Raw genomic sequence first — 24,844 nt, forward strand, 5'->3', positions numbered from 1 at the left:
TCCGTTTATTCTTTGGCGTAAGGTCTGGCCTGTTTGTCCAATATAGAGAGCTGAAGGACACTGTTGGCATTTGATGGCATACACAATGTTAGACGATGAGCAATTAAATAGTCCTGAGATGGTATGTGTGATGTTGTTGGGGCCAGTAATGGTGTTGTCCGGGTGTATGTGGCAGCAAAGTTGGCATCTGGGTTTATTGCAGGCTCTGGTGCCAGTGTCCGTGTTAGGTCTGGTTGTAGTATTATTGTGGGTTAGGAGTTGTTTAAGACTGGGTGGCTGTCTGTAGGCAATGAAAGGTCTTCCTCCCAGAGCTTGAGAAAGAGAACTGTCATTGTCCAGGAGAGGTTGTAGATCTCTGATGATGCGTTGTACTGTTTTAACTTGGGAGCTGTATGTGATGACTAGAGGTGTTCTGTTATTTTCTTTTTTGGGTCTGTCTTGCAGCAAGTTCTCTCTGGGTATCAGTCTGGCTCTGTTGATCTGTTGTCTAACTTCATCTGTTGGGTATTTTAGTTCTAAAAAGGTTTGCTGTAGATCTCTTAGGTGAGAGTCTCTGTCTGTAGAATCGGAACAGATGCGGCTGTAACGTAGTGCCTGGCTATATACAATGGACTGTTTGGTATGTTTGGGATGGTAGCTAGAGGCATGTAGATATGTTTGTCGGTCAGTTGGTTTACGGTATAAGGTGGTGTCTCATACCAAGAACTGACTTAGTTGGTCTTTAAGGTGCTACTGGAAGGAATTTTTTTTGTTTTGACTATGGCAGACCAACACGGCTACCTATCTGTAACTCACTTTTACAGATATTCTCTCTCTCTCTCTCTCTCTCTCTCTCTCTCTCTCTCTCTCTCACACACACACACACACACACACACACACATATATATATATATTCTAAATTACATTTCAAAATATTCATTTAAACAAACTTAAATCAATGACTGCCCTTCTTTTTCCATGGTTCATTTTGCAAACTATATATATTTTACATGAACTATATATTTTACTATATATTTTACATGAACTAAGCCATTCATTAATCCATTGTTACATCCATCAAAACTTATTTACACCGTTGAATTAATGTTAATGCTACCAGCGTTTTTAAATGAACACAATTTTTACCCATATATTCAGTAAACATTTTCCAGTCTTCTTTAAACGTGCATTCTTCTTGTTCTCATGTTCTATATGTTAAGTCTGCAAGCTGCGCGTATTCCAACAGTTTATGTTGCCATTCTTCTTTGGTTGGAACCTTGCTCATTTTCCATTTGGGGGCTAACAAAACACGGGCCGCAGTAGTAGCGTATATAAATAGTCTTTTTTGACACCTGGGAATTTCCCTCTGAATTATCCCCAACAAAAAGGACTCTGTTTTTTTTGGAAATGTACTTTTAAACATTTTTTTTCAATTCATTATATATCATTTCCTGCTTTTACAGATTTTCACCCTGCCACCCACCACAGCTTCCAGCCATTAAAATTCTGCCCATCTCCGTAAACTTAAAGGAATAAGCTGACACCATGAAATTTTACACAAGGACCCAATACCTCACCCAATACCTATCTAGTCCAGTTCTTTGTTCCATAACACACCATAGGTAATATGCACATACTTAGCACTTCAGCTTTCAAATATAAGGAGATATTTTTATTGTTCAACATAAAGCTGAGTATTCCAAAGCTGATGTTTCTATTTAAAAAAATAGAATTGTCTTTTATATTTTTTATGATGTTTTTAATGTGTGTTTGTTTTGGGGCTTAAAATATTGTAAGTAGGTTTCAGCTGCCGTGGGGAAAAGCAACTAATAATTTTAATCAATCATCATCATCATAACTAAAAATCACAATGATTTTAATGGAAAGGAATTAAAGTATGGAAAAGGTCCAGTTTACTTCCAGTACATACCCGAACAAGTGGCTCTCCAGGAGCTATCCTTGGTGCTAAAACAACCAAGCCATATTTACTGCTTTGCTCTGTGGTTTCCTCCACAGGATGAGAACAGGATACCTCTGGCCAGCTTGTGAAATTTTAACAGGGGTCTGAAATGCATGCCATGCGGATCTCTGCACATCAAGCTGTCTACTTCAAGCAACAGCTACAAGAGAAGGGTAAAAAAAAAAGGTTGCAAAGTGTGTGCTGCTTTATTGGATTTGTTCCAGCAGAACATAAGAGTCACGCAGGATTAGAATAAAGGTTCAACCTGATCCAGCACTCTATTTTCCACAATGGCCAACCATGTGACGCTCACAGTAGGGTAGAATTCCTCCCTTTGCTTCTCCCTCTACAAAACTGCTGTAGCTCTACAGAAACTCCTTAGTTTGGGATTACTATGTACTGTCCTGATCACCTTGGCTCAAAAAGGATATTGTATAGTCAGAAAAGGTTCAGAAGAGGGCATCCAAAATGTTAAAGGAGATGGAGTGACTCACCTGTGAGGAAAGGTTACGGAGTCAAGAACTTCATTGTTTAAAGAAAATTCAAGTAAGAGGTAGCAGGATGGAAGTTTATAAAATTATGCACAGAATGGAGAAGTTGAGTAGAGAAAATCTTTTTCTCCTCTTGTAACAGAAGAACCATGGACATCCAACGAAGCTAAATGTAGGAAGATTTAGGACAGATAAAAGAAAGTTATCCACGCAGCAACTATGGAATTGGCTCCCACAGGAGGCAGTGATGGCCACCAATGTGGATATCTTTAAAAAACTTTTAGATGAATTCATGACACAGAGGACGCTCAACGGCTGCTAGCCTTGATGGCTCAGCTCTGCCTTCAAAGTCTGTGGCAAAATGCTGCTAGATACCAGTTGCTGGAATCCACAGGATGGGAGAAGACTGTTCTTGCGTTTGAATCCTGCTCGCTTGTTTCCCACAGGCATCTGGCTGGGCTCTGTAGAAAGAGGATGTCAGAGTAGATGGGCAGCTGGTGTGTTAATGAAGTGCACGTTCTGATTTAAAACAATGAATAATCTGTACAGATTTAAATTATTTATCCTGATTTTGCAAGCGATGAAAAAGAGGGCAAGCAGCTAGCACCCCACCATTTGGGCATTTTTCAAATCTCTCTCTCTGGCTTCTGATATTTAGCGAGCTGCTTACAATATCGTATTTCCAGTCAAAAGTAAAAGAAATCCTCAGGCAAGTGAAATTCTGTTCTGCTGTCCACTTCCCCTATCCCATCCAAAACAAAGTCTTGTTTAAAGAATTAGCATTGTTGATTTTAACAATGTGCAAATTGTAAAAGAGGATGTTTTATCTATTCATTGGGGGGCTGAAATATTTTTTTAAAATGTTGCTCCCCAGATTGATGTACAGTGCCTTCCTAATATCACAACCTGCCAATAGTGGTGGAAATCGTAGTTGCTGATAATAATGGCAAAATCAGCTACAGTGGTACCTTGGATTAAGTATTTAATTCGTTCCGGAGGTTCGTTCTTAACCTGAAACTGTTCTTAACCTGAAGCACCACTTTAGCTAATGGGGTCTCCTGCTGCCACCGTGCCACTGGAGCCCGATTTCTGTTCTTATCCTGAAGCAAAGTTCTTAACCTGAAGCACTATTTCTAGGTTAGCATAGTCTGTAACCTGAAGCCTATGTAACCTGAAGCGTATGTAACCTGAAATGTATGTAACCCAAGGTACCACTGTATATAGATATGCATTTTATTTAGATCCAGCTAGCTCAGTGACTGCCAAAAGTCTCCCTATTCATATGTAGGGTGATCAAGGGCCCTTACTTGCTAGATCATCACCTTGCCGTGGTGAGTGGGCTTTCACATTCCTATGACCCTTGTGAGAGAAGCTGTTGGGAGCCTTGGACTCCCAGCAGGGTCACGCAAGGCAGTAAGGTCAAAGGGGAGGAGCTAGGCAAATAAGGATCCAAGAAGTCCACAACAGCAGAACAGGCAGAAGATAACAAGTGGCATGTTACAACAGCTGTGAAGGTGGATGAAGGCTGCAGCAGATAGGAATCTACCAGTCGTCGTGATACTCATGCCATCGGAATAGAGCCTTACTGCAAAGACTGTGTCATGGTCAGCACACACTGATCTACACACACAAAACAAATTCACGCACAGGCATCTTTCAAAAACCCATCCCAAACCCCCAAAAGTCCCATGGTGATTGGCAATGGTAATGCGGGCAGGACCATGAAATCTGGAAGCCCCTAGTCATAAACCGGCACATGGGCGGTGAATACAGATTCAGTTGTTCTGACTCAAGGAATGAGGTAGTTGAACAGCTTGATAGCTGTACCCATGACTGATCAGCCCTTTTTAGGATACACTCTGCTCACCCTGAAAAGGGGGAGGGGCTAGAAAAGGTGCCCTAGTCTGCCCCCCATTTTTCTTGACTGGGTTACCACACCCAGTGGGGTCACCACCCAGCAGTCATAAAAGACAATTGAAGTTTTGAACATGGAATATAGAGACTTTGTTGGATAACACAGATACTGAGCATCCTGAACTCAGGACAGCCATCATTGCAAAAGAATTGCGACGTTTTAATATTGATATTACAGTGCTTCGAGAAACTCAAAGAGCAGGAAAGGGACAACTGAAGGAAGAAAATGGAGGCTACACTTTCTTCTGGAAAGCTCTACCTGAACAAAAACATTGAATACATGGAGTAGGCTAAGAGGCTAAGAGGCAGCAACTGGCCCAAGCTTATCTAGGGAACTTCATAGTAGAGTGAGGATTTGAATCCTGCACTCCCAGTCGTAGTTTGGCACTCTAACCACTAAACCACACTTCTTCACCCTAAGGTCCCATGGTGGATATACATTAAAATACAATATTTAAAAAACAACTTGAAACACCCTGCAATCATAAAAATAAAGTGGGCCCTAAAAACACACATATTGGAAGGAAGTGTTTCTCTCAATTTATCAGTGCCAGCTTTTATAGGCAAGAAGTGGTTTAGAGCTCTGTCTCTCCTTGTTTCCAGCCAAAAAAAATGAGCAGGCTTTATAAAAATCCAAAGTAATCTTTGTGTTTATATTTGAAATACTCAAGGGTTTAGGGTTTGTTTTGCTTTTGGTATGCTCTGGCACGCGTATTGCTCTATCTATCCCTTGTGAACTAAATATTTTTTTACAAGAGTGTCATTTTAGATTATGTTTTACTAAGAACATAAGAAGAGCCTTCTGGATCAGGCAAGTGCCCCATCTAGTCCAGCATCCTGATCTCTCAGTGGCCAACCAGATGCCTGTGGGAAACCAGCAAGCAAGCAGGAATCAAGCACAAGAGCCCTCTCCTCACCCACAGTTTCCAGTGACGGATTCAGAAGCACTGCTGCCTCCAACCATAGAGAAAGATCATAGCCATCCAGACTAGTAGCCATCAACAGCCCTCTTTTCCATTAATTTGTCTACTCCTGCTTTAAAGCCATCCAAATTGGTGGCCATCCTAGCTTCCCATGGGAGTAGGTTTCATATTTATTTATTTATTTATTTATTCATTTATTCATTCATTCCCCACCCATCTGGCTGGGTTTCCCTAACCACTCTGGGCAGCTTTCAACAGAACATTAAAAACAGAATAAAACTTCAAACATTAAAATCTTCCCTAAATAGGCCTGCCTTCAGATGTCTTCTAAAAGTCTGGTAGTTTTTCTCTTTGACCTTTGGTGGGAGGGAGTTCCACAGGGCAGGTGCCACTAGCGAGAACGTCCTCTGCCTGGTTCCCTGTAACCTCACTTCTCACAGTGAGGGAATCGCCAGAAGGTCCTCGGAGCTGGACCTCAGTGTCTGGGCTGAATGATGGGGGTGGAGATGCTCCTTCAGGTATACTGGATGCAGGTGATGGGAGAAAGGCAGGACACTCCAAATGCTGAATACATCTAAATATAACTTTAAAGCAGGATATTAATTCATTAAAATAAATAAGTGCATTTCTATTGTTATGGATTTTCTGGGGACAGACTAGATGATAAAAGTTCTGCTCGTCTTGTCAGTGTTTGTAAAAAGCAAAAAAAAAAAAAAAGAAGAAGAAGAAGAAGAAGGAATGGGTTGTGACCTCCCTTTGTCTCTTCAGCCTGGTCCTCGGACCCTTGTTTGCATAAAAGAGTCCACGAGAATATCCTTGCAGAGTTTTATTCTTAAAAGTCTTTGTGCAAAACACGACTGAATAAGAATACACACCAGCACCAACCAACCCAAACACCAGCCTCAGCCTCAAACTAACATTTATCACTTTATATATACAACCTGCTGCAGGCCGCTGAGTCATGCTGACCTAGCTGTATTTGCATTAAAGAAAGAGCAGCCATTTTAGCCGTGACACGTCTCACAGGCACTCTGCTAGGGAGTCTGACGTGCTAATATACATGGTTTTTCTCAAGCAAAAAGGCTTGCCCATCAAGACCAGGGGTCAGCACAAACTTTTTCAGCAGGGGGGCCAGTCCATTGTCCCTCAGACCTTGTGGGGGGCCGGTCTATATTTTGAAGGGAAAAAATAAACGAATTCCTATGCCCCATAAATAACCCAGAGATGCGTTTTAAATAAAAATACACATTCTACTCATGTAAAAACACACTGATTCCTGGGCCATCCACAGGCCAGATTGAGAAGGCAATGGGGCCAGATCTGGCCCCTGGGCATTAGTTTGCCTACCGATGATCAAGACCCTGAGCCTCCACAGGGCAGCCATATCTTATTTTAGCAAATGTTTCCATCTGCCTGACCCCTGTAATACATTCCACATAAAAAAGCTAATTGCGGGCTGGTGTTGCATGCACCCAGCATTACCTGCTTCACAGAAGCCTGTTACTTTCAAGACCCTGCAGCTGATTTGGGGCAAGTTGTGCAGTGTTTGTTGGTCCAGTTTGGAGGTTCAGCTACTCCAAGCCGCATATTCATTGGCTTTTTGGGGGCTCTGTGCGTTGGTGAATGCACTGGAGGCTTGGTGATTTCACCTGAAGCAGGCTTGGTTATTAAGGATATTACAGTGGTACATCGGGTTACATACACTTCAGGTTACAGACTATGCTAACCCAGAAATAGTACCTCGGGTTAAGAACTTTGCTTCAGGATGAGAACAGAAATCCTGCTCTGGTGGCGCGGCGGCAGCAGGAGGTCCCATTAGCTAAAGTGGTGCTTCAGGTTAAGAACAGTTTCAGGCTAAGAACGGACATCCCGAACGAATTAAGTACTTAACCCGAGGTACCACTGTACATTCTGCAGGGATTGTTTAAAAATTAGAATTCATTCTCCCAAGACAGATCAGTCACACTGAGGCACCATCCTGACATTAGCCCCTTCGCCTCACAACGGCCCTTGCCCAGTCTGTGACACCCATAGGTTCTTGAAAGTGAGGCCTGATATAGACGGCCCACTCTTGAGTCACGTGAATGCCTGCCCTCTGTCCAGGCACCAGTTTACTTCTGTATTGTGGAAGGTCATCTTGGCATGTGGGGGCAACCCAAGGCCTTTCTCTGGGCACTCCTTCCGCATCGGGGCTACCACATTTGCTGCAGCCTGGGGCTTGGATCGAGACCGCATCAAGGCAATGGGCAGCTCGCGCTCTAACGCTTACAAAGGTTACATCTGCCCTGGTCAGCTTCCACTTACAGATTCCACTTCATTTTCCAGATATTTCCAGCAAGCACGTTTGGATCATCGGCCACAGTATTGTCCACAGGGCAGCTGTGAATCATTGAGACAAACACCTGGAGCATCCACTCAAGAGTCTGCTTATACTGAATGGGTCAGTGAGGGATGCTTTGGACTGTTCTCCTGCCACAGTTACAATGAGCAATCATGGCTCATGGCCCCCCAGATGCCCTGCTTCTTCACCTGAATGAGAATGACCCGGTGGCCCAAAAGAGTATCAACCTAATCAAGTCATTGAACAAAGACATTCAAATAATTCGGACAATGTGTCCTAATACTACCATTCTTTGGTTGGAGCTTCTTCCCTGTTTGCTCTCGAAAGGGGCTTTGCAGCCTTCGGGTCCAATTACACCATTGCAAAAATCAGTAGGGCAATTCATAATGCGACTCTGCGTTTTGGTGACCGGGTGATCAAGCATTCAGACATTAAACTCATTAAGCTCAAAGCTTTTAGACCTGATGGTGTACACCTGACCCCATTGGGGAATGAGCATTGGTTGTGCAATGTGAAACAGGGCCTTGAGAACTGGTTGGGAGACTTCTGAGGCTTTTTGGTTTCAGCTGTAGGTAGTCTTGGTGGCGAGACAGCGATTTCGCTGTCTAGGGTGGCAGTTTTAGGCCTTGGGCAGAATCCTTTAGTCCTACAAGGAGTGATGTGGTGACTCACCCCTTTTGCGGCAGTGATATCAGAGTCCCGTTTCAAGGGTTAGTGAGGAGAGTCTCTGTCCACAAGCACACAATGTTGGGCCACAGGATTCCCCTCGGCAATGTGGAAAAGGGGGCCAGCTGTGTAAATGCACATTTTGCAGTGTTCCTGACTGATCCTATCTTGCCTCAGACCCCAACACTGGACTGAGAGGGATACATGCCCAATGCCTAAGCCAAAATTCCAAATCTGAAATTCATTGTAGTTGTGGCCAATTTTAATCCCAAAATGTGTTGTCTGTGTTTTACTTGATTGAGGCCTGGCTCCTGGGGGGTAGGGTGCACCTGGGCATGCAATGAAACACTCACATGTCTCTTTTAGGGAGTCAGGGTGCAACAAATTCATTGGACTAGATCAGACTTCTCATTCTGGAGCACCATAGCTTCTGTAGTATCAGAATAATCTCCATCAGTGGCGTGAGGGTCCTGTATTCTACTTAGAATATCAAAGCCACTTAGCAAATCCAAGCCATGTCACAGAAGTTAATACCTTTTGCATTTCCGGCTCACACTTCATTAATTTGATGGGATGAATTAAAGTGTTCTAGTTACACTAATTAAATTATTGCTCTTGGTACACTTAAAATATTATTTTTGCATATTGCTTATTCATTATCCAGATTATAATGGGAACACAGAACAAACAAAAATACATTTAAAAATTATGAGAAATGCCAGACGACAATTAACATTGTTGTTTTCTGTTCAGACAAATTGACCCAGAAGTTAGTGAGCAGCCAAGAGAGGGAGGAGGCAAGGAAATGTGAATCCAAAGAAATGTGGGGCCAGGCTGAAGGTGATGGGCTATCTGGAGGACCTGCAAAAGCCTCCAAGGGCTGGCATGGATCTCCCAGTAGCCAGCAGGTTGCTGTTCTCAAAGCATCCTCTTGCCCCAGTACATCTGAAGCTGACTTCTTAGAAGCATCTGCAATTTAGTTTTTGTAGATGTAGATGGCCCTAACCAAGCGGGAGATGGTTTCCTGAGATCTCTGCATCAAGCCCTTTCTCTATCTATATCTATCTATCTATCATCTATCTATCTATCTATCTATCTATCTATCTATCTATCTATCTATATCTATCATCTATCTATCTATCTATCTATCATCTATCTATCTATCTCTCCCAATTTTAAAACATATCATTTTCAACAATCATTTAACATATTTTCTTATCTTATACAGTGTTTTGGACTTCCATCTGCCACATCTGAAGATTTTTCATTCTTTATCACTTTATTTACATTTCTTAATTTTTCTATTACTTTTAATCGTCCTTAACTAATAATTCTCTTCATAGTCTTCATCGCAATATTTCACACAGTCCTCCTTACAAAATTTATTGCAGTCCTACTCGCGTAATCTGTTTATTACAATTGCTTTTCATATAGTTCAAATATTTACTCCAGTTCTCCAAGCCCTTTTTATATCAGCACCTGTAAGAAATCTGACTGCCATTTCCAGAACTAGCTGCTGATTCTTTGTTTGCTGTTTTCTGACTGGTTTGGAAAAGTGTTTGTCTGTTTTGTGATTTGTGATTTTGAGTTTTAACATCTGTTTTTACATCTAGCTGTTAGCTGTTGATGTTTAAGTAAATAAATATGTGCTTGCTCATGTAGTTTTTGGTTCTTTTGCTTTGTGTTTCCACATCCTTATTGCAACTTAATTCATTTGTTTTGTTTTTCAAGCCCTTCAGATCAACATAGTCACAACTAACCTTAATCACATCAGTCTCCCCTCAAGGCCTTTGTTATGTGCCATCCCAATCTCTGAGCAGCAAGAGACTCCAGGGGTCCCAAGCACTTACCCAGTTTCCTTGGAATGCAGAGAATGTGGTATCTTTAGGATATATGGTTTTAGTTGCACACATATATATAACCTGAGCCTAAGATGGAGGTGCTCACAGCATTAGCACCCCAACAGATCAGGGGTGCCATATCGCCCTCAGGATTGTGGGTGCCCACTGCCGCGATGCAGTCGTGCAACGTCACATGCACACACTTACACATAGTGTGTGTGACATCATACATTCTACGTTTAGGTGTATGTTTGTGAGGTTGCACGTCCACGTTGTTGCTGCCAGCAGCGGCTCTTCTTCCTCCTCCTCTCTGTAGCCAGCGAGATATGCTTTTCCATGGGGAGCAACTTGGACTCAGAGTTGGAGAGACTCTGCCTCTGCGTCCAAGCTCTACTCTCAAGAAAAGGGTGCCTTGCTTGCTGGCTGCAGAGGACAGAGCTGAATTGCTTCTCTCTCAGAGGCAGCACCGCTGCTGCCTGCTGGCTTTTCTCATGTGCCCATTATATTATTGTGGGTGCCCAGGCAGTCAAGTCAGTTGGCTCCTATGCAACAGATCATGCTTCTCCTTTAGTCACAGTTTTAGATCCAGCACAAAGCAAGAAGGTCTCTGTGTCTCTGGCTTCCAGCCTGCTTCCAGCCTGCTTCCAGCCTGCTTCCAGCTCAGCTCACACACATCACACTAGTTCTTGTTCTCCCAAATAAATAGCAGCTAAGTGACAAGGGTGGAGGAAAGTCCCACCCATTAGCCTGGAGGGCCCCATCACTCTGTTGTAGCTCTTGGGACCTGGCTCATCCTTTTGGGATGCTGATGAGGACATCTAACTGGCCAGCTACGATCATTGCCCCCCAAAGAAAATTGTTCTACTCCTCTTGTCAGATTCTAATCTCACTCAGTACAGGATCCAGAGAACTGGAAGGGACTCAGGGCATCAACCAGACTAACACCCACCCACCCCCTCAGATCTAGAAGAGTACTATTATCTAGCCTAACTGTTTTATTGTCAAGGGGGAAGTGTATGAAGGGTTTCAGAAATTTGGAGACAACAAACAGTGTTAAGTTGTGCGTGAACATATCAGATGACACAGCGATTCTTCAAACAGCTCTTGTTTATTCAGAGGCCAGAACAGAACTGAACAGCAACAGCTCAGCCGGCCTGCTTTTATAGGCAGCCAGCTGTCAACATTGTAGCAACAACAACCCAGGGTTTCTCACCTAAACTAACTGACGTGGACCTGAGTGAAAACTATATACATGATACTCCTGGTGGCCAAGGTGAGAACTTCAATACATAACAAACAGAATATTGGCAATTTGCCCTCCATGAAAAGATACCTGACAAACTACTAGTATCTAAAGGGCAGAGTTCAAATGACACCCCACCTACACACACACAGACACACGGAGACCATTTTAAACGCATCCAGTTGACACGCAATTGCTGATGCGCAGATTGTTTTGAACCCAGAAGAAGGCAGAATGAGGGTGGAATGGGGGTGCGGGCACACCTATACGCACTCTGTCAATGAACATGAGGGCCAGGAAAGGCCTACATACACACACAATTATATTTCCTTTACAAATATTGAGGCACATGGTCACTCAGTGTCACCAGTATATGCAAAGGTCTAGTTCATTTAAGACTATAAAGGTAAAGGGACCCCTGACCATTAGGTCCAGTCGTGGATGACTCTGGGGTTGTGGCGCTCAATATAGAACCTTTATTTTCAATAATGATGGAACTCACAGGACAGGTGGAAAACATTTTTGTTTCTATATACCTTTATTATTTGTAAAGATAAATCTTTGTATGAGTTTTACTATCCCTTTTTATTGCTTTAGCATCGTTTTGGAGCTGTGCCGTATATCATTATACTTTTGTCCTTCCAGGCTGCGATGCTTTATTGTTTAAATTTCTAATTATTTATTTTCTTTCTTTTTCTGATGTTTGCACCCTTTTTTTACTGGTTTGTTAATTTTTTATTTTTTTTTTAAAAAAATACTATTTACTCAGGGCAAAAGCTGCTCTCTCATTTTTAGTTTCACATTCACTCTTTCCCACCAAAGACTCATTTTCTTGGCTGATGTTCAATGCTCTTTTTGAGAAAAGGAAGACAATGAAATTATGTGTTCATTCAGTGACATCTTGACATTTATTGCGAACTAGGCAGCTCTCTCTATGTCATTGCTCTGGCCACTATCCATAGCAACCCTATATTTCAATATACACAAAGAGATAGCTACCAAGCTGCAGAACATACAAGCTTTTTAGGTACCATTCCTATAGTTCTTTTCTGCCATACAATGTTGTAAGGAGCTTGATCAGCTGCTGGAGGAACAGATTTTCAAATCCCAGATAACTCATCCTCAAGGCAAAAAAACCCCCAAACCTCCCTCCCTCTCTATATATTCTTTTCTCAAATTCCAAATGCATTTTGAGCATTGAAAGCAGGAGAGAATAACATCATTGAGCACTTCTTTAATGTTTGACTAGCAAAACAGTAATAATTCACAACTATGGTTTTTTTGCAGGGGCGGGGAGGAGATTAAGCATTACACAGACTCATAAGAACATAAGAAGAGCTTGCTGGATCAGGTCAATGACCCATCTAGTCCAACATCCTATTCTTACAGTGGACAACCACAAGCAGGATCCGACCAGTTGGTATTTGGAAGCATCACTGCCTCCAGCCAGAGAGGCAGAGCATAGCCATCATGGCTAGTAGCTCTCAATAGCCCACTCCTTCTTCATGAATTTGTCTAATCCTCTTTCTAAGCCATCCAAGTTGGTGGCCATCTCTGCCTCCTGGGAGAGCGAGTTCCACAGTGTAACTAGCTCCTTTGGGCTCTGTTCTTACATGCATTTGCACATGATACAGTTGTACCCTCAAAGGCTTATTAAACACCAAGAAGCATGAATCCAACAAATAAAACTTCAGCTAACTTGCTTAGCTAACAGCATATTTCAAAATATCTTTTTCTTCTCCTTATTCATGGAAATCCCTTGTTAAGTTCCTTACTTTGGTGTTCACAGAGAGGGAATCTCTGTTTAGCACTGCATGAAGAAGGGCTTTTCTTTTATCTGTCCTGAATCTCCCCACATTCAGCTTCATAAGATGCCCTGTTATAAGAGGGAGAGGAAAAGAATTTCTGTGTCTACTTTCTCCAGGCCATGCATCATTTTATAAACTTCTATCATGTCTCCTTTTCTCTAAACGGAAGCGTCCCAAATGCTGCAACCTCTCTTCATTTGGGAATTTTAGTTTAGAGAAAATATCTGAAATACTTAGCATAGTTTAGAAACTGTAGCCTGAAATCTTAACTTCACAAATAAGCACCTCAAAGCCCAGTATTATTAATAGAATTTGAAAAGGATGATCTTCTGCTCTTGCTACACTATCAGTTGCTGCACGCATGCAGCTCAGAACTACATTAGCAATATTGACTCATCTTAAGCTTGTGATCTACAAAGATCCCTGTATTGCTGTCAAGTCAGGTGTCCCCCAACCTATATTTGTAACTTGGTGTGGGAAAGGCAAGTACCAAATGTCAACAGATGACATTTTTACATACATGTTTTCAGGTCAAGGAATGCAGTTCTGGGACTGCATGTCCCTTCTGCAAGATGGTGGTAAGGTTTTTGCGCAACACAGCCTCTGACTCTGCCTGTTTCTTGACTGCTTTCGATTCCTCCATGGTGCAGCGTATGAAAATAAAGATGAGTCAGTCTAGAAATACATCCAGTCAAGAAATGAACCGACATGTGAAAAGGAAGAAGCTTGTGCATATAGCTCCATCTGTAACAAAATAAAAAATAATTTCAGTTTGTAATTATTGTCAGAATAAATGGTACTTTTAAAATGCCAGGCCTGATAATTCTATGGTAATCATATTATACATAATGCATTTTATGTCTTTAAAGTAGCAAAGTGACTTTTGATATGTAAAGAGGACTTTTAAAAAAAAGAATATTGCATTTCTTTATTTTCCCCCAAACAATTTCATTTCCTCCCAAAGAAAATGTTAACGGGTGTGGTAGAGGGTTAAAACAAGGTTTTCCCCATAGCTACAAATGTTGCATCTCTACTTATACTCCAATCTTTATTTCATGAGATACTATTACAGCTAAGAATAGTAATGCAGCATGAAAAGCAAAACCACACTACAAGAGACAGCTAGAGTTGCCACCTTTGTTCTTGCAAACTACAAGACAGGAGGGGGGAGGGGGGCTTGAGATTATTCCCCCACCACCACCTGGTGCTGAAATGACTTCAAAGCAATTCATTACAATCCATTGCAGCTTAACAGGAGGACACCTCTGGACTCTCTCTCTCTCTCTCTCTCTCTCTCTCACACACACACACACACACACACACACATTTGTAAATCTGTCTGTGCTTTGCTACCCTGAGCTAAGTACATTACCTTTCACACACCCTTCACACACATGCAGTATTATACAGGCAAAGTTGCATCACACAACCATTATTTTTTTTTTTTTGCATTCACATTCACACAACAATTCCGTTGCATTCACACAGGATTTGCTTGTGAAAGCATACAAATGCTCATAACAAGATGAGACTGCACCATCCTTCTGTCAAAGGTTTTTTGCAGAGAGTCAGGAATGCTTGGTTCGCGGCACAGGTTTGCATGCCATTATTCAAAATTGCGCGTGCATTGAAGATGATATACATATTTCATTAAGAGCTGCATAAAACTTGTGCAAGAGAGTCGGGCTCTGGGGCCCCTTCCAACCAGTGGAGCCCGGTAATTTGTACCAGCTCTCACACCCCCACAACCGTCAATCCCAGTTATTACGGGAAATGTCAAAGTTTCAGAACATGGTTGGATCTCATGCTTCAGGATGAGCAAGGAGGATGAGTCCCCTGGAAAAATTGTTGGCTGATTGGTTTCTTGGAACAAAGTGTGTGCTTTGATGAACGTGCCAGCCAGGTTCTGTCCCAATCATGAGTTCAGAAAATGATATGGGGAGGAGGAGGAGGAATGTATGGGGAAATGATATGGGAAGGAGATAAGGAGGCAAGAGAAACAATGCACTATACACTGGCCATCCCATTGGTTTGCTTTTTATTTCATCATGGGAAGTTAAATTTTCTTTTTTAAAAAATATTTAGAAACATGTGATTTGCTCTCTGCCTTACACAGTGGCATAGTGTGGGTTGTCAGCACCTGGGGCAAGGCAAGTAATTTGCACCCTCTAACCCGTGGATTTGCGCCCCCTAACCCGTGGATTTATGCCCCCTAACCCTACCCCCCAGATGTTGCACCCAGTGCGGCTGGCCCCCCTGCACCCCCCAAGCTATGCCACTGGCCTTACACATGATCTGCACCCACAGCATTTTACAATAACCCCCTTTTTATAGGGTGATGCATAAATTAGTTAAATGATGAATGATGTGGAAAGAATGGAGAGAGAGAGAGTGAATCTATCTCTCTTTCTGTCTGTCTGTTTCTCTCAGCATGATAACGTGAGAAGAGTCTTCTGGATCAGGCCAATGGCCAGTCTAGTCCAGCATCTTATTCTCACAGTGGCTGACCATATGCCTTTATGCAGGCTTTATTTTGCCTGGGTCAAAGACCCATTTTGGCACCAACTATGCATTTGTATAGGGACGCGGGTGGCACTGTGGGTAAATCCTCAGCGCATAGGGCTTGCCGATCGCATGGTCGGCGGTTCGAATCCCCGCAGCGGGGTGAGCTCCTATCTGCGGTCCCAGCTCCTGCCCACCTAGCCGTTCGAAAGCACCCCTAAAGTGCAAGTAGATAAATAGGTACCGCTTTCTAGCGGGAAGGTAAACGGTGTTTCCGTGTGCTGCACTGGTGCTGGCTCGCCAGAGCAGCTTCGTCACGCTGGCCACGTGACCCGGAAGTGTCTCCGGACAGCGCTGACCCCCGGCCTCTTAAGTGAGATGGGCGCACAACCCTAGCGTCGGACACGACTGGCCCGGATGGGCAGGGGTACCTTTACCTTATGCATTTGTATACACACAGGCTGGGAGCCTCAATGGCACCCCTCTGAATGCTTCACCCGGGGCAAAAAAAACAAAACCCGGCTAGCCCCTCACAGCTACACCTCTGCCTTATGCCACCCAAAGTGTCTTGTATTTTGGTAATTTGGTTAAAGAATAAAAATAGGATACCCTGGGTGCCAAGATCCAGGTTTGGGACAAGTACTCTTTGGTGAAAGAACCCCAGCAGAGCTTTAAAATCACAAAACATGCAACAAAGTAAAGCTGTTAGAGCTTTAAAATATCCCCTTTAATTCCTTTCCAGAGTTTCCCACTTCCCTTAGTGTAGAAAAAGACCACACGTTTGGTAAGTTAAAAATGGTCTACTTGCAATCTCATCAAAGGTCATATTCACGTGCTTTTCCATACAGCAGCAAGAAAATATAGGCAGCAAAACTTAGGTTCCAAAGGAGGCAAATGATTCTAAATTATTTGTATAGGAACACAAAGATGGCTTAAGTCAAGTCACATGGCCTAAGACCTCACATGATGGAATATTGCTGGAAAGTGGGATAACAAGTTTTGTAGCCCTTCCTCCCAAGGTGAGGGGGTGTGACCTAGCTAAACCTGGCAGGATAGCTTACTCTATGGTCTTAAGTTTGTAGGTTATACAAGGCTGGATTTATCCCACAGTGCTTGTGAGAAACCCACAAGCAGGATTTGAGCGCAAGAGTCCTCTCTCCTCTGACCATGGAGGAAGGTTCAGATGGGAAAAGGCAGTGTTGAGGCATAATGCTTTATAGGTCAAGGCCAGCTGACTGAAATATGCTCTTAGGTCATTCTGCACCATCTCCTAATTAATGCACAGTGGTTGGGACAGATGCTGCTATTATGCCATGCCCTTGCAACACAAATGCATATCAGGGTTGGAGAGGTGTTGGTTTAAGCTGGATTAATCTGTTAGGCCAGCAAAGGAGCCAAAAGTTCTGATAACATCACAACACCCCCACAGTTTTGGGCAAAGAAGGGAATAATGTCAGCATGCTATGCCCCTGTACAGGGCTGAATACAAATTTATGGGGCCTGGCAATCCAGAAGGGGGTCTAGGGCCCAACACTATTGTATATGTTTTCTGCAATTCTTAACAAAATTTCACATCCAATGCACACACAATTCTGCATAGTGGCTTGCAAAGTTGCACAGTGAACTGAGTATTTCCAAGCATTTCCAATTCCATTTGAACATTCACTTCTTTGCTTTCATAGAAGCCAACTCCTAGGGGCCGTAGGTGTTCTGCCCCGCAATAAAATATTTGAGGGGGCTTGGGCCCCTCAAATTGATGGCATTTTCCATTCAAATGATGTGCGTGTACCGTGTCATGTGATTATGTGGGGCGGGGCTTCCCCCCCAATATTTCATTCAAGTTGGCACCCCTGCTTGCTTTGATGACACTGTCTTGTCTTACGATGTGCATTTGCATTTGTAGGTTTTTGTAAGCAAACCCCATGCAAAGTTGTGGTTGTGTTGTATCACACATTCAAGACAAGCATTTAACATGTATGGTCAGCTCAGCAATGATCACGTGAGTGTTTATACTATTGATGTTAGTCATTAGGATCTTAATATTCTCAACAAGTACAAATATTGTATTTCTTATTAACATCAAAATGAGACTGCACATTTATTTTACATCTGCTATAGACTTCATAATCTTTTTAGTGGCTTCCTGGTGTCATATACCTATTTCAACAGCCTCATTAGTTGTAGAGGTAAGATCTGCTAGCTGAGTGGATAAGGCCTCTAGTTCATCCTTAATTTCATTTTTGAATGTAGCAAATTCTGATTTCCACTCTGCATCAATGCCTCTCTGAAACTGATTGAGTAGATCTGTGAAGGGCTCACAATCCTCCCTTCAGGAATGTAAAGTCCCTGGTGAGAGAAACTGACTATTTCTGAAACTATGAAGAGATTATGAGTCATAAAATATGTCCATGGAATGTTAATGGTTTAGGAAACCCAAGCAAATACAGGGGAGTGTGGAATACTTTGAGATAAGAAATTCCAAACTTTGCACTGTTGGGGGAAGTGCCTCAAAAAAGAGTTTAGAGTTGCTTCCTTGGATACGTTTTTCAGTAGGTTCTTTTCAGTAGGTTCTATTCCTCTGAGGACGCCTCAAAAAGCAAGGGGAGTAAGTATCTAGGTTTCAACCCATATTTCAATTAAGGAGGAAGACATCCTTCAGGACACAAAAGGCAAATACATATTTCTTAAAGGAACCCTGTGTGGCTTAAAAATGACCTTAGGATTGGTTTACAGTCCAAATAACAAACAGAAGTTTTGAGAGGTCTGTGGGGTGGCAACATAAGAACAGGACTTTTCTGTAGGAATGCTATCCCCAGGGAGGTTTATGATCAAAGAATCATATAATCATAAAGTTGAAAGGGATTCTGGGGGTCATCTAGTCCAACCCCCTACAGTGCAGGAATCTCACCTAAAGCATCCATGACAGATGGCCATCCAAACATTGCCTAAGAACCTCCAAGGAAGGAGAGTCTACCACCTTCAGAGGTCATCACTTCCACAATCAAAGAGCTCTTACCATCAGAAAGCTCTTCCTAATGTTTAGTCGGAATCTCCTTTCTTGTAACCTGAAGCCATTGGTTCAAATTCTACCCTCTGGAGCAGGAGAAAACAAGCTTGCTCCATCTTCCCTGTGGCAGCCCTTATTTGAAAATGACTATCATATCTTCTTTCAGTCTCCTCATATCCAGGTTAATCATACACAGCTCCCCCAATCATTTCTCATAAGGCATGGTTTGCAGACCCTTGATCATCTTGTTTGCCCTCCTCTGCACATGTTCCAGTTTGTCAATATCTTTCTTAAATTGTGATGCCCAGAACTGGACACAGTACTCCAGATGTGGTTTGACCAAGGCATAATTGAGCAGAACTATGACTTCTCTTGACTTGGAGACTATACGCAGCATTGAATAGCATTAGGAGTTTTGCTGCTTCATCACTCTGTTGACTCATTTTTTTTGTTTGCTTGTTTTTTTGGGTTGTTTTTTTTTAACATGTTGACTCATGTTAAGCTTGTGGTCTTGTAAGACTCTGAATCATCTTGGCTGCCCTCCTCTGCACATGTTCCAGTTTGTCAACATCCTTCTTAAAGGGTTGTCTCACTTTGTGTTTTATTTATCTTTGGGGAACCTTTCAGTTGTATGGAGTGGTAAGTCAACTTAATAAATGAAATGAAACTGAGGAAGGACTGTAGTAGATGTCAAAATGGAGGGCAAGGTACATAAAGAAGGCGTGTTTTCTCTAGAATCTGAAAATTGTTTTGTTTCTCTGGCCAGGCCCATTTTAAAATGGCTCCCACAGGCTGAAAACTAACCAGTGTTGCTCATGTCATGCTGTTCTTTCACTTGAAATATATGTTGTCCTCCCTTATTTTAGATTCTCATCATTTCTCTCACATGCAAAGCTTAAATTGCTAAGTTTTTAAAAATTTTGCATAGCCAGCAAAGCTATTTGGGTGGGCTTAGTGAGACTCTATGCCCTCCCCCCTCCCTCCCTCTCTCTCTCTCTCTCTCTCTGTGTGTGTGTGTGTGTGTGCATGTTGTCCTTTTAATTATTGAAGAGGCTCCAGACATCTGGATCTGTGCAGTTTACTGGAAGCCAAGGACTCCACTGAGACGTGATATAATTAGACAACAGCTAGGTTACTTCAGGGCACCCTTTGCCCGAAACACTGCCAATGATGAAGAAGTGGGGGGAAGGGGGCAGAATTGCATCTCACTTCAGTATTGCTTTGAATTTGCAAATAGGGATCAAGTAATTTACCCTCACTAAAGGTATGAAAGAAGATAAAAGGGTCACAGTTTTAATCATGTATTTTAAATATCTGCACAGGAGCAATAAATGAAAATATTAGTCTTTTTGAACCAGGACAAGTGAAGGTGCAGTGTTTTGAAAAAGCTTTCAAAAATAATCATTGGGTTGCATCCAATTTTAATCCTACTCAGAGGAGACTAATTGAAATTAATGACAGGGCTGACTTAGATCCTATTGCAGGGTGCCAGCTTGAATAAAATATTGGGGAGAGGCGTAGGTAAGCCCCACTCCACATAATAGGAATCCCTCTCTCAGAACACTAGAACTTGAATGTTGATAGATTCAGGAAGACTTCTGAAATCAAGTTGTTCTTCCTACAGCACAGATTTGAGGTAAGGCATTCATTCCCACAGGAGGCAGTGATGGCCAGTGATTGCATGACTTTAAGAGATTAGACAAATTCATGAATGGCTTTGATGACTACAGTGGTACCTCGGGTTACATACGCTTCAGGTTACATTCTCCGCTAACCTAGAAATAGTACCTCGGGTTAAGAACTTTGCTTCAGGATGAGAACAGAAATTGGGCATTGGCAGTGTTCCGGCAGCGGGAGGCCCTATTAGCTAAAGTGGTACCTCCGCTTAAGAACACTTTCAAGTTAAGAACGGACCTCTAGAACAAATTAAGTTCTTAACCCGAGGTACCACTGTACTAGCCAGGATGGCATTGGTCTGCCATCATGGCCAGATGCAGAAATGCTTCTGCATGCCAGCATCCGAAACAATAGGAGGGTAGAGCCCTCTTGTGCTCAGACCCTGCTTGCGGGTTTTCCCACTGAGATATCTGGTTGGCCACTGTGAAAAGAGGATACTGCTCATCTATCAAATACTCCTCCATCCAACATCATTCTAGGCTCTAGGCTCTCACAAAAATCACACTCCAGGAAGGAGACGCCATCAGCGTGAAGCCCCAGTTAACTAACTCACTTGAGTCTCCACCCAGCTATCACTTGCAGAGCAATGAAGCTTTCTCCTGTCTCTCACTCAGGAATACCAACCACATAGGACTGAATCAGCCTCATCCCTTGCCAGTCCCGGAAGTCCATGCAGAGCTTGTCTGATGCCCAGGGTGGGAGTCTTGTTAGAATAAAGTTATAAACTCAAACAGAAAAGCAGTCGGCCAGCTTAGCCCTTCAAGGCCCAGGGCAAGTGCCCACACCCTGCACATGCCTGCTCCTAGGTATGGGCATGAGCAAACATCACAGAACCATAGGGCGCATCATCCCAACATAAAATAGTTACCTTACCTTCAAACTTCAAAGAGATTATAACCTTTGGCATCTCCCCTTTGGTGTTGACCCAATGGGGCCAGGCTGCTGTACCTGCTGAGGATAGTCTTATGAAGTCCTTGAGCTAGCCAGCACCTCCCACACAGCTCTTAGAGTTGCCACCTCAATGACTCAGCAGCAAGGAGCAGTAAAAAGCTTCCTGACCACCCTGCAAGTGGCTATAACTGCAAGTTCAACTGGTTAGGACTCACACAGACAGGGAAAATTCGGGAAAGCTATAAAAAGCCTCTCCCCTTCGGCCTGTCCTTACATTCCTGAGCATCACTGCTGGACTTCTTCATGCAGCACAGAGATAAACAATGGAGCTCACACCAGCAGGAGGCAGGGATGAGCACCAAATTAGAATGGATGTAGAATTTAGGAAATTCATAACAAAGAGAGAGCAAGATTCTGGACTAGTTTGGCCATTGACCTTATCCTGCTAGGGCTATTGCTAGTGTTACAAAAGTTGGGTGCCTGCCCCTCTCTCTACCTAGTGGTGGCAAGAGCCCATGGGGTTCCAGGCACTCAACCTGGGCCTGTGTTCCTTTGGAGAATTGAGACATGGCAGAGACTGTCATAGCTTTAAGAAATATGGTTTGGTCACCTACCGGTATTTACTCCTTCAGCCTGCATGGAGGGACTCCAGATCTTACGACATGGTCATTTCAAGAGGGACTTGTCTCTCACAGCAGTGAAGCCATGGAGCCCAAGACATCTCTCCCAGTCAGCTCTGCAGCCATCAGCTCAAAAATGAATCCCAGCCCTTCTTCCCAGCAACCCTTGCTCAGGAGTCTCTTCCTGTCACCTCACACCTAGCTACCCTGACAACCTTCCAAACCCTTGTTCACACCTCAGGGCAAGGGGGAAGAACAGTTCTCTAGCATTACCAATGGCCCTCAAAGGCCCTCTATTGTTTCTTAATGGCCCTAGCTTGGCCAAGTCCTTTTGCATAGACTAGCCCAGGAATTCCTTTGCAGCTTGTATTTCTCCCTTTACACCCCAAATAATCAGAATCCTAGCATTTATTAATTTCTAGGGTTTAGGAGGGTCCCCTATGTTCTTAACTTGGATAGCTTTCAAAGGGGGTGACACAAATTCACAGAGGAAGAGAGGGCTATCAATGGCTCGGCCTCCACAGTCACAGACTGTAGTGCTTCCGAACACCAGCTGCTGGAAACCACATAAGGGGAGAGATGGCTCTTGTGCATAGGTCCTGCTTGTGGGCTTCCCAAAGGCATCTGGTTGGCCACTGTGAGAACAGAATGTTGGACTAGATTGTCCATTGGCCTGATCCAGCAGGGCTCCTCTGATGTATTGATGTCCTTACCTTTCATAGGAATTTCCAGGGAGTACAAAATAATGAGCTGAGTTTTAACAAGAAAAACCTCTTGGGGCCAGGAAAGTGGAGGTTTGCCAAATAGACAGAAGCCCATCATCCTTTTGCAAGAGCTCAGAGAAGTCCTTGTGGCACAGCAGCAGAACATCCTAATATCTTGGCATGCTAGAAGGCAGCACTCATCAGACTTCTTTGGGTGAAAATTAGCAACACGTCACTCAAGTGGTTCACTTGAAGGAGAGAGAGAAACCCTGTGTAACTAAAAATACAAATAATATTAAAAATAAAGTTTGTCCAAGTTCTGGTGGTGCCAAATACTGTACCGTGGAACATGGTGTGCTCTGGCTGCCCTCCTTTCCTGGGCCAGAGGCCAGATGGCCCTCTGCTAATGACCTTAGGTCACTAAACCACGTCTGCTATGCAAGAAGCAGAGGAACAAATAAGTTTGCAACGGTGACTTGATCAAAGCTTCCTTTTTGTCACCATGTGCTCCACAGAAGGGAAACATTGCAGCCTATAAACCACGCAAACCTGTATGTGCGTGGGATCTGATGAGAGATGATAACTAGATTTATTTATATTTTGTTTATTTACTGCATTTTTATCCCACCATTTTCTCCAAGGAGCTCAAAGATACCACACATGATTCTGCCCCTCTTCATTTAATTCCCTCAACAACCCTGTGAGGTAGGTTAAACTGAGAGTGAGTGACTGGCCTAAGGTCACCCTGTAAGCTCCATGGACATTTAACCCTGAAAGCTCCATGGGATATTTCAGTTCTGGTCTCCCAAGTCCTAGACTGACACTCTAATCCTCACCACCACCTTCACAACAACCCTGTAATGTAATTTAATCTGAGAGTGAGTGACTGCCACAAGGTCACACCCTGTGAGCTTCATGACTGAGTGGGGATTTGAATCATAGTTTCCCAGGTCCAAGTCCAGCACTAGCCACTATACTACATTGTCTCCCAATTTGCAGGAAGGGCTTCTCTGCCACACATGTGCTTTGCACATAATTTAGGCATTACGTGCAAAGTCCCAAATAGAAAGGAGATTTATATCTCATGGAACCGAAATAGGAAGCCATATGCATATGTTTCACTATTCTCTTGTATAAGATTTCACAGGGTTGCCAGGTGTGCAGGGGCTGAAAGTATAGATCTGGGGGACTTCTATCACTGATTTGTCATCCACAGCTTAACTCTGTTCTCTCTCTCTCTGCCTCCAGGTCCAATCCTGCAGCTACATTCTGAAGGGCCACAGCTCAGTGGTAGAGCATCATGGGGTCCCAGATTCAGGTCCCTGGCATCCTGAGGTACAGCTGGGAGAGAAAGACCCTGCCTGAAATTCTAGAGAGCCTCTGCCACTCAGCGGAGACAATACTGAGCAAGATGACAAAAGGTCTGACTCTGTCTAAGGCAGCATCCTACATTCCGGTGTTCGTATGAAGTGTTCCACAGGGGGGGGGGGAGTGAAGGGGAGAGAGAGAGAGAGTGAAGGAGAGAGAGAGAGAGAGAGAGAGAGAGAGAGAGAGAGAGAGAAGGAGAGAGAGACAGACCCTAAAGCTGGCATTAGCATTTTCTCTTGCTTTGCAAGTTACCCCTGACAGGTTCTTTTTGTGGTGAAAACTGATGGCTGGAGATAGAGGCCACTGATTTGAGCGTGGAGAGGAAGTATTCTATTAGCGTCTGCCACAGAGGGTCATTAGGCAATCTTGTCTGTCAGCAGCAAGAACTCTCTGCTGCTCGGGGTTTTGGCTTTGAGCACACACCGCTCTGAAACAGACTGGCATTGTGCAATGATGGGATTTCATTTCAAGCATCTCAGCAAAGAAGAATGGAAAGTAGAAGAGAACAAGGAAGAGCAATAAAGCTGGAGTGAAAAGGAGGGAGAGTCGCCATCCCTGTTAAACAGGGCTCACCTGCATTCTTTTTCTGAATGCATTTTTGTTAACTTTCCTTAATACATTGTTTTTTTTGTTTTTATAACTATTTTTCTTTAATTTATTAGTTGCTTTTCTCCCCAACAGACAACTCAAAGTGACTTACGGAAAAGAAAAGAAAATACATACATATCCTAAAACCAGAGGGTGGGGTGTACTTTTAAGCATCCCACCCACTCAAAATGATTTAAAATGAATGTTTTAAAAAGAAATGTAACCATGGAGCCAGGTGAGCATTCTCAGGGAGCGCATTCCAATTAGTGGGGAGCCATCACTGAAAAGGCCCCATTCTTGTGCTCACACCCTCCATGCTTC

The 24,844-nt window shown here is 43.2% G+C and overlaps 1 long non-coding RNA gene across 1 annotated transcript; it reads right to left on the minus strand.

Annotated features, from left to right (window-relative positions):
- Positions 1–1,629: 1,629 nt before the first annotated feature.
- Positions 1,630–21,323, minus strand: LOC310836835. Its single transcript, XR_014560250.1, has 3 exons — positions 21,226–21,323; positions 2,434–2,891; positions 1,630–2,099 (listed from the first exon to the last, which is right to left on the minus strand). It is a non-coding gene; the product is annotated as an uncharacterized lncRNA (long non-coding RNA).
- Positions 21,324–24,844: the final 3,521 nt, after the last annotated feature.

Source organism: Podarcis gaigeae (assembly GCF_964106915.1).
Source record: "Podarcis gaigeae genome assembly, chromosome: Z".
In the NCBI taxonomy this organism is placed as follows: Eukaryota; Metazoa; Chordata; class Lepidosauria; order Squamata; family Lacertidae; genus Podarcis; species Podarcis gaigeae.